Source organism: Palaemon carinicauda, chromosome 1 (assembly GCF_036898095.1).
Source record: "Palaemon carinicauda isolate YSFRI2023 chromosome 1, ASM3689809v2, whole genome shotgun sequence".
NCBI classification, from domain to species: Eukaryota; Metazoa; Arthropoda; class Malacostraca; order Decapoda; family Palaemonidae; genus Palaemon; species Palaemon carinicauda.
Genome location: NC_090725.1, coordinates 126674441 through 126683260, shown reverse-complemented (window position 1 = coordinate 126683260; position 8820 = coordinate 126674441). Strand labels below are relative to the sequence as shown.

The window sequence follows — 8820 nt, the reverse complement described above, 5'->3', positions numbered from 1 at the left end:
ACGATAAGCAACAACAGAAAAGTCCCCAGCTTTAACATTTTTATACCAAAGAAACAGCAATTTTGACTGATCAGATTCACTTAATGAAAGCATATTGAATGCTTTTTTCAAGTCATAGATAAGCAATTTCTGACCGAACCTTAAATGAAGAAAAGCTGAAGATAGCTTTTGGTTCAATGTGGGACCTGGATGCATACACTGGTTGAGAGAGAGGCTTAGTTTCTTATTTTTCTCATTCTCTCTCAAATTGGATAAAAAGACTACACGACACTTAGTCGTCTCCCTCTCAGGCTTAAAAATTCCCATGTGAGGAAGAAAAGCATAATCTGGGTGCAGGGCTTTATATTGTTCAAGATCATGAATAGGTTTTATTATACCAGCTGCTATTTGATCCTTAATAGTCTGATCCATTAAATGTAAATAACCCACATTATTTTTAAGCTTCCTAAAATTAGACTTCAAAATTACCTCTGCTAAATGTTCATTTTTCGATAGCAAGTGTGATACCTCACCATTCCAAAGTAAGGGAACTCGAATCCTACCATCTACTTCTCTAGATATATTATTAAAAGTATAATCAACTAACTGCTTATTCAGTTCTACAGTCTCTTCCTCATAAATAGTTTGGTCATAATTAATGAATTTAGGGCATTCAAGCTCCAATATTTCATTTGTTGCCTTTTGTAGTTTACACTCCATAAGCTTTCCCTTGTCATTCAAAACCGAAAAATTACTACTAACTTTCAAAGTATCATAGTGAAGGTCATGAACCTCATCATCCAAAGTAGGTATGATAGAATCTGCAACAAATAACGAGTGAGTGTGGACACTTACTAAAGACTCCACACTAGGTGGACTAGGAATACTAGCACTAACAGACATCGAATGACATGGCAAAAAATCTATATTATCGATCAATCTTTGAACATTGCCTACCAACATAACGCCCATTGGGGAATCTACATATACTGACAGAGTACCCTTTCCAAACAGGACGTCTTTACTTGGAATACAATAAGCAGCATCAGAACCAAGCAGAAATTCAATATCCTTTACTTCCCGGATATTTGAATGAAGACCCCCATCAGCAAATGAAAACCCTTTATCTAGAAAACCCTTCACTGCCGTGCCGAGCATCGGCAAATTCAACTTAATCTTTATTTCAGGAATAACCATGGCTGGAATCTTATAACGACCATTTCCTAGTGTAATAGGCACCTGAACTACCTTGCTCCGATAAGTTTTAACACCATTGAAACCATGAATTGTAAGATTAACATTATTTCTGATAGTTTCAAAGTCATAAGTATCAGCTAATTTCTGTGAAACAAAAGTACTTTGAGACCCACTGTCTTTTATACCCCTATACAAGCGCTCTTGTCCAACAATGCCAAAAGTGAAAGTAGGAAGAACAGAGTCACTAACGAAATTTGAGAACACTGTAACCCCATTATTTGTTTCTGTGCTTGCTATAGCTTCTTCACTTTTCTTACAATCAGATGAATTATCTTTGTTACACAGAAAAGAAAAATGCCAGCCAAAACATTTAAAACACTTTTGTTTAAACCTAAAATTACATTTAGCAGTGGGATGCGAAAAACTAGCACATTTCAAACAGCCTTTAAAATACTTCAATTTATCTACTTTAGACTGAGGAGTAGGAAATTTAGTACATTTATATAGTAAATGATTAAAATCTTTACCATGAACCTTAGAACATAACGAACAACTAGGTAGGACTTTATTCTTAGGAGAATGCACTTTAACTGCCAAACTAGCAAAACTATCAGCATTTTCAGCACTACCATTGCATGATAAGGAATGCTTTGAAGGCGTAACATTTGACACTTTTCTCGAGTTTTCATACCTCTCGCAAGCTACAAAAAAGTTATCCAAAATCTCCGTAATTGAAGGAGAAGTCTTATTAGTAATTTGCACTAACTCTTTCCTAAATTCATCATTCAAACCTAGCCAAGCAAAATAAGTCAAAAAATCATCAGAGGACATTTGTAAAACCTTAGTAGACTCACATAAATTCCTTAACCTAGATACATAATTAAATGGGTCATCACCTGGATTTAGTTTCAACTCTGTTAGTTTCTTTACGGTGGAAGACTTCCTAACTTCTTCCGAAGCAAAAGCTTTAATCAAGAGCGATTTAGCATCTTGGTAACTCTGTTTATCTGCTTCAAGAGAATTCAGCAAAACCTTAGCCCGACCTTCAACTTGCTGTTTAAGCAAAAGTAACAAATCCCTATCGGGATATTTATAAACACCAGTAGTAGCCTCAAATTCTACAAAAAACTGTAAGAGATCCTCATTTTCCTTGCTACTAAATTTTGGGAGGGGCGCTGTTGGCTGCTTTAATAAACTAAGAGCTGTGTCCGTGACACTACGGGAAGGAGAAACTTCAAGTAAAGGCAAACATCTCTCTATCTTCTCTAAATAATCAATACAACCCAAACATTCCTCTTCTAATTCGAGTTCTGTAACTGCGCTATCCTCAAACTTTAAATTTTGAATTTTAGAATCCAAGTCTAACAAACCCTTCTGGTAACTTAACAGGAGACACTTTTCCGATATTTTCCGGGATGCAGTAAAATTTGCATAGGACCCCAATTTATTAAAGGCATCAGTTACTTTCTTACGAATAACCTTTCTCTGAGTAATAAGCAATTTTAAATTTGACATTATATCTTACTTGACAAAAAATCACCAACAACAAAGATCGTTAATAGAAAACCCGTGGGAGTGAGCTACAGCTAAACTAGTACAACCTAATTTTGAGAGCCTCTTAATTAATTACCTAACATGCAACTGTCCTGTCACGGTCGCCATGAACTAAATTCTTATCAAGGAGACACCAAAAACACTGGTAAAAACTATAGGCACCAAGGAAACACATAAAATAATTAATTTGTATATTAACAATATACTAACAAATAGAGAACTTCCCTTAAGTAAACATAAGCAACTTAAATAAACTATTAGAGGCTCTCAATAACTGCCCGAGGTCCTGAAGTAATTACAGCTAGATGCGAAGTAGTGGGTATAACACAATGTCTCCATTCAGTTCGGTAATCACCTGTAAATTTCGATAGGTCATCAATTAAAATTACCAAGCAGAACTAAAGGTTATGAAAATGGCCTATCATTCCTGGCTTACCAGTCAATTACACATTTAATCAATTTGACATAAAATGGCTATTGACTAACCTAGAACAATCGAATAATGTTGACTGGATACTCCCTAAAGGATAAACAATTGCTAACGTTAACCTGGATATATGCCAAGACACAAGACACTTAAATTTGGCTCATAGATGATTACATATATATTAAAGACATGCAAGGCCTTACTTAAGAAATAGCTTTCCTAAGCTGGAATTTACAAAGGGCTTGACTTGAGACCCACTCTCTAGTTGACCCTTACCTGTAATTAATTCCAGAGCGGCAAATGGCAATATTAAGAGGTTATGTTCTGGCTCTTGATCAAGCCTCTTGACACGACGAGGACGAGCGTTGTAGAACTTCATCAAATCACGGCACTTTGTTCAACATGGTAGGTCACTCCCAAGGATCAATCTACACCACGATCATGGCTGGTACATAGGGCTTTTAAAAGTAGGAGAAAATCTTATCCATCAAAGTCCTAGTGATAAAAGCACAAGGTTAAAATCTCCTACGAGAGTGTGGCTTCCGAGTCGGAGACAATTCGTTGCCAGACTGCTTCGGCTAACTAAGTCAGTCCCGAAGTAAACATTTTTTCCCGATAACAACGGGTAACAGGTTAAAGGGTCTATTTAAAAGTGGGTCAAGGGTAATTACATAAGGGAAAAGTAATTAATATAAATTAACCAATTTACATATCTTATGTCTTAACATATGAAAGACGTTAATAATATACTAAAATTTAATTTCTTTTAGGATGAAACCAACTGAGTAACTTTATTACAGAAAACTCTCCTTTATATACACAAACTCAATGCAATACGAAATTCCCTGTTCAACCGACACCGCACCGATTAACAGTTAACGTTGAGAAAAACAGACACATTATTTCAGGTTCAATGCAACAGGAAATTTCCTGTTCAACCGACACCGCACCGGTTAACAGTTAACGGTGAGAAAAATAGACATGTTATTTCATGTTCTTTTTAGTGCGAGGGGAGAGCGGAGATACAAGCATAATATATACACAAAATGAAATGTCGTTACTATGTACGATCGTGTGACACATGGTTGGTACAACTTCAATAGAAACAATGCAGTAAGTCTGCTGAAGAAATTTGAAGAAATAAAGAAAGTCAATTACTTCATAACCAAAATCCATGAGAGGATATTCTGTCAGTTAAACCTCATCTGAGAAAGGTGTCAGTAAACATCCAAAGCATAAACCCTCTCTGAAGATTGGACTCATTGCTGGCAATTGTCTTGCAGCCTTTCAACCAATCAGAGTCATACCAGCTGAGTAAAATGGATTATTATCAGCGCAGCTCAATCATCATTGACCCATCAATGAACCTGTGTAAGTTACAATTAATGATAACAAATAAGTCAGTTGCAATAGGATATTATTACGGGAAGTAAAGCGAGTTAAAGAATGCGTAACTCCATTCGAAATGAACTTCAGTGATAAAAGGGAAAGGAAGCTTGTCAGAAGAAAGAGAGTACTCACAGGAAAACTTGAAATTCATTTCTTTAGCGAAGAAGCAGCAACATTTAACATATGGTCATTTAGATATTCACTTGCCATTTATGTACAGTACTTAAGTTGATCTTCTTCCCACCGTCATCGCTACATGAAGGGATCGGTTGCTGATGCGCCCTCTCCAATGCCTTCCGTCAAAAGCATGCTCTTCCAACAAACCTCGTCTCTCCAGATTATCATTCACCTTATCTCGCCATCTAATTCTCTGCCTCCCTCATGATATTCTCCCCATAACAGGTTCTTCCCAAGCCCTCCTCTCTCCCTCCCCACTATCCACCTACAACACATGCCCACTCCATCTCAGTCGTGAAACTCTTATCATCTTTGTAATCTTTATTACACCTGCCATTCTTCTTTCTTATTTCAAAATTTTCAAATCTTTCAAGAAGTGATATTCCCATAATCCACCTCAGTGCTCTTGTTTCTGTTCTCTCAAGCTTTACTTCCTCTTTTCGTCTTAAAGCCCAAGTTTCTGATCCATAATTAACACTGGTCTTATTACTGTGCTATAGATCTTGACTTTCACCTTGATTGGCATTTTCTTATCACATACCATTCCTGCTTCCTCCCTCCACTTTCCCTATTCTGCTTTTATCCTATTCTCAACTTCAGCCTCACATCCTCCCTCCTGATTTATAGTAGATCCTAACTATCTAAACTGTTCCACCTATTTTATAAGTACTCTACTTTCGTGTATAGCTATCCTGTCCCTACCTTCCTTACTGCTCACCATAGCTTCAATCTTATCCACATTTCCCATCAAACCACCCTTTCTCAAGTCTCTTGCCACTCTACCACCCTTCCCTATAATTCTTCCTCATTCAGCAGTAATTATCAAATCACCTGCATATAGCAACTACCATAGCTTTTCATTTCTGATTCCTTCACTTAACACATCCAAGACCAACAAAAATAAAAACGGGCGTAATGTTGATCCATGGTGTAATCCAACACTAACCTGAAAGGTTTCTGTTTTGCCAACAACTGTTATTACTTTGGTCCTTGTCATTATGTCATCTCTTCCATCCTAACCATTTTCCCCCAGACTTAACTTTTCCTCAAGCACCAAAACATCACTTCTCTTAGTGTTCTATTATACGCCTTCTTTAAATCTACAGAAGCACAGAGGAGCTTCTGATTTCCCTATAGTCTATTTTCCTGTAACTGCCTTACTATAAAGATGGCATCACTGTCCCTCTCCCCCACATGAATCTGTACTGCTAGTACCCTATCTTCACCATCTCTCTCAGCCTCTCATCTAGTACCATCTTTAAACCTTTTAAACCATGCTCTCTTAGTTTAATTCCACGTAATTACAGCATTCCATGATGTCACCTTTCTGCTTAAATATAGATGCCATTAGAGATTAGACTCTCCTTCCAGTCTTTACTCACTATTTTCTCTTCTCATAGCACTCTCAATAATTCCAGCCTCCAGCATTTTTCCCCAGTATCTTGACCATATCAATTTTAGACTCAGATGGGCCTGGTGTTTTGGCATTCTTTAACTTACTCAATGACTGCTTCAATTGATTATTCTGTATATGCATTACTGGCCCCTCCACTCTTTGTCCTTCTCCTAGCTCTTCTTTCTCATTTTCAGCATTTAATGGTTGCCCCTAATATCATTTCCATCTCCTCCTAATATTATCATTCCTATGCAACATATTGTCATCTCTATACCTGATGACTACCAGTTGCCCCAAATCCTTTCTTTGCCTTTTCCTCAAGTTTGAAATCTTATAGATATCCTTTTCTTCTTCCTTTGTTCCTAGCCTTTCATTTAATTGCTCTACCACTCTTCCAGTAGTTCTACCTACTTTCCTCTTAGGATCTTTTTCCTCTTCTGTGTACTATTCCTCGGATCCCTGTGCCTGCCTTACTTTCCAGTCCTTGAATGCCTATGATTTTATTTTAACTGATTCTTGCACCTCTCTGTTCCACCACCAATTTTCTCCTTTTGACACTCCATATACGCTGGTTCTTCCCACTAATTCATCTGTTCCTCCTACTCATATTTCTTCCATACCCAACCAGATATTTTTCACTCTGTTACCCTGTTCAATCTCTAAGTTCAGCCTTACCAGTCGTCTCTCGCTCACAAGTCTCCTAAATTACTCGCACTTTTCTCCTTCAAGGTCACAAACCTTGATTATAGATATGCTCTTTCTCTTCTTGTTTTTTTTTACCCCTCATTTTAAAATCCATCACTACCAACCTATGTTGTTTAACACATGCTTCCCCAAAATCACTTTTCATTTCATCCCATTTTTCTTGTCTTCTTCTCTAACCAATATGAAATCTATTTGGATGTCAGCAACTAAATCCATCCCCTCCACAGATCAGAGTCACATAAGAAGAAAATGCTGCACAAGGAAAAATACTGCAGAGATTGTTACATTTGTCAATAACTGGCTAAAGAAAGGCTATGCACAACAGTTACCAACAGGTGCTGCTAATGAGGAAGGCCCTATGGAGCCTACCACTAAAAAAAACCAGATAAAATAAGAGTAGTACTAAACTGCAGTGCCAAATTCAATGGATATTCTATGAATGAATGGTTTCTGCAGGTCCCTGATCTTGCAAATTTCCTAGTTGGTGTGTTAACCCAGTTTGGAGAAGAAAAAATTGCATCATCAACATGACTACGGTTCTTGTGGTCGCCTGATGCTGACTTACAGTAAGAGTTACAAGAATACCAGATGACTGTAAACATATTTGGAGCATTTTCATCTGCTAGTGTTTCCAAGTTTGTAATGAAGTAAACAGAACGCAATGCAGAGGAGTGTGGATTACTAGTTGCCAACACTATAAGGAGAACTTTCTATGTAGAGGGTTGCCATAAGCAATGTTTGGTGCTGAGAAATAGACGTTACATCAATACAATCTCAAGCAACTTGAATATATTTCTTGTTTGCAGAACATTATGGGCCTCACTAGGAAAGATCGGATTCTACACTCAAAGATTCTGGAACAAATAGGGGACACAAGCATATGAGCGATGCTCACCAACACCAACTAAACTGGCTTGGAAAAGTGCCTGACGAACGGCTATTAAAACTAAGTCGTCCCCCTAAGAAGAGATACAAAGACCTAGCCAAGCCAACGTTGAAGAAATCTAACAATCCACTAACTAAACAGAAAACCTGAATTTGAGCCTCAGTCTAACATATTAAAAAAGAAAGATATACACTTTCTCTTTATGAAGTTGAATGGAGCAGCACATCCCTGCCCCATCTTTTCATCTATCCCAATTGTCCTCCAATTGTGAAGGATTATTTTTTTGTTTTATTTTAAACAATGATGTTTTATTTTGGTTTTTCAAATCCTTCATAGAGAGAGAGAGAGAGAGAGAGAGAGAGAGAGAGAGAGAGAGAGAGAGAGAGAGAGAGAGAGAGAGAGAGAGAGAGAGAGTGTGTGTTTTTAATGATTGTTTGTAGCGAGAAAGACTGTCGGAGTAACTGAAGGTTTGTCAGATTACACTTTTTTTCTGGTTAGATAATAAAAGACGGTAGCAAATGCCTTGAGTGATTGGTTTGTTTGAGGATTTTTACTTTGACTGCCAAAATAACAATATTTTCATGCTGGATTTATTCATTACAATCACTAATGGAAGTGTTATTATTATCTATCTTCCTCCTTTTGCCTGCTTTTTCTGAATGCAGACAGTTGACTTTTCCTTTCTCTGTTTATGAATGGGGAACTTGGTACTAGACAATAAGAAACACAATTACGATTCTGGACAGTTTGTGCTGAGAACATTGATTTTGATAAGGATGGCTTAGATTGAATAAGCAATGGGATTAGACTGTTCTGGGAAATGTTGATGTTGAAGATAATGAACCATACTGCGAAGAATGTGTAATTATTCGGAATGTAACTTGTTTTATGTCAGCCAAGCATCTACAGGGATTGCTATCAGATTTTAAACAGCAAAAGATGGCCGTCGCTAGGGGATCTGTTAATAATGCTTTGAACCCAACTGGCTAGGATTAAGTCGAAGAATCGGCTAGTCGACTATACCCAAAAATATTTTCGAATCCGATTTAATTGCTTGTACCAAATGTCCCAATTTAAACCTAAGTCCTTGTCTGTTTTTTTTCTAAATAT

The 8820-nt window shown here is 37.2% G+C and overlaps 1 long non-coding RNA gene across 1 annotated transcript; it reads right to left on the bottom strand.

Annotated features, from left to right (window-relative positions):
* Positions 1-2907: 2907 nt before the first annotated feature.
* Positions 2908-3918, bottom strand: LOC137643014 (uncharacterized). Its single transcript, XR_011044921.1, has 2 exons — positions 3434-3918; positions 2908-3085 (listed from the first exon to the last, which is right to left on the bottom strand). It is a non-coding gene; the product is annotated as an uncharacterized lncRNA (long non-coding RNA).
* Positions 3919-8820: the final 4902 nt, after the last annotated feature.